Raw genomic sequence first — 2,409 nt, forward strand, 5'->3', positions numbered from 1 at the left:
TATCACCACTAGTAACCAACCGAAGGCGAGCAACATTGAAGACTGATATTGAGTTAACCGAGTAAAGTACTCGTGAACCAAAGTAGTGATTCCTCCTAGTCGAGCATAAATATCCAATATGGCGGATGACTTAACATTTGCTTACCTCTGGATTGTTCGCCACAGTAGACTGATTGGAAAATACGTCCAACTGACACCGCCTAATGTCCTTGGCTTTTTGGGGCTACATATGTCGGGTCAATGTTTTTAACAAAAAAAGGCGTGAAAGTACAAAGTTCTATATTGCCAGGAACTCGTAGCGCGAGTTATGCTTTGCGGTATCGCACAGACAAATTAATACTCTCTTGCTGATGGAAATCTTGAGACATCGAAGTTCAGTGTGACGGCAGGCGTTAACATGTGTGAAATCTGGCTGCCAGGACAACTCATGACGTTTTTTACCAGCCAGAGCCATTGTTAGTGAATATCTTCCGAGCAATTGGATAACGAGCGATTGGATAACGGGTCCATCAGTTCACGGAATTTGGTATATCGGTAGTAAGATAAGAAACGCAAAGATTGAGAGGCCACACTGATTATTGATTGTTACGATTTCCAGTGTACAGAATACCTTTTTTGACTTTTATTTTACTTCTTTTTTCACATCTTTCAACTTCCATGCTAGAACTGTTTGCGGGAGAATATTGTCGTTTTTTCTTTCTTTCTTCTTTTTCTTTATTTCCTTTTTTTTTTTTTTTTTTGAGGGAAATTTCTGTTCGGGGATAACAAAAACGATCTCAAATATTTCAACCACCGAAAGGAAAAAAGATCTCCTTCTAAGGGCAAGAGGTTCTATACATGTTTTCACACAGGAAGATAATCAGTGTGGCCTCCTCAATCCTTATACCAAATTCCGTGAACTGATGGACCCGTTATCCAATCTTATCCTACACTTTTGTTTCAAACAACTACATCGTTATGTAGCGTTCAAAATAAGTGAAGAGAGCTGGAAGGTGACATAATCGTAAACAGAAGCTATCGAGAATAAAACGTGTGACGAAACAGTCAAGATCATGATCATGTTTAGCTTTAGTTTAGTCAGTGACACCGACCGATTGATCGAACCATTTCGTTCCAAGATCATAATACTTTCAAGTAAACCGATAAAACCCAGTGTCTACAGCCAAAAGGCCGCTTAACGAAACAAGTCAGACTGTGGAAACGCCCTTGAAACCCTGCCACATGAGGAATCATGGCAGACGATGATGCATTTGCAATTGCGTGTGTAAACATTTCAATCCTAACTACAGTTGATATCTGGAGCTCACGAGTTCCTGTTAATGTTAATTTACCAATGCTTCCTTTGGCATGACGACGAAACTCTGTAATGAAGGGAGTAAATAATTTTAACAGAAAATCAGCAGAAGGAAACTTACCGAATTGTACAAAGGGCAGGTGAAATCCCGGTTGTAAACAAGCTGCTTTCGCGCCCAAATTTAAGTAGTTGATATCCGATCTTGACGTCAGACCCCACATGGACTGTGCCATTTCAGACTTGGCTGTTCCATGACTTCCATTCGACATTTGGCTGTTCCATTTCACATTGGTATTTTTGGCGGTTCGGCGAAGTGTTGTATCAACCTCGTTCCCAGGGTCTACTCCGCTTTCAAGATGGCGGGGCGGAGAAGACCCTAGCACACACCGTTATACCCCCCGCGAAATACTCCACGAATCGTGGAGTATTTTGTCACGTGACACACAATAGAATTTCGTTTTCGCTACCCTTGATCAGCGGTTCCAGGAATCAGAAATGGCTGAAAATGTCTAAAGATTTAGGTTCAATGCGGCTTCATTTTGCGTGTTTTAGCTGCAAAATAGGTTTTTCTGTGGACCGTTGAATTTCCAAATACATTTATCGTGATTTCTACTACCTGGACGCGTGTGGTTTGAGTATTTCGTTATATGTAAGGTAAGAGTCAATGCAAATTTTTTAAATTATTACTGTATACGTATCGAACTTTATTTCGTAAAATCGATTTTTACCTCGTTCTTGAGGGCAAGTCAAGTCCTTATAATATTTTTACAATAATATGGAACCCTAGTCCGGCTTTAATTAGTAAATGTCTCAAACGTGTGAGGTTCTTGCTATTAAAAATGTTCATTACATCTAATTTTACACCTTGTACGTTAACTTTCGAGGCGTTCTTGTTCGGTTATCTTGCACTCTCTCGATCGCTTTTCTTCAGGCGAATAGCGTGTGCTTCCAGATGGCGATCGGTTTTTAAGTTTACGTTTAACGTTTGATACTGGTAGGCTGTTTACAGACATTTATGGCTTTGAAATGATAAAAAGGTAAAAGGTCCTCGACCGGAGCCCTTCGGAACACGTCTCCATAGCTTCACGTCGAGCCCCGACCCCCGGGCTTCTATA

This window comes from Montipora foliosa, chromosome 3 (assembly GCF_036669935.1).
Source record: "Montipora foliosa isolate CH-2021 chromosome 3, ASM3666993v2, whole genome shotgun sequence".
Taxonomy (NCBI): Eukaryota; Metazoa; Cnidaria; class Anthozoa; order Scleractinia; family Acroporidae; genus Montipora; species Montipora foliosa.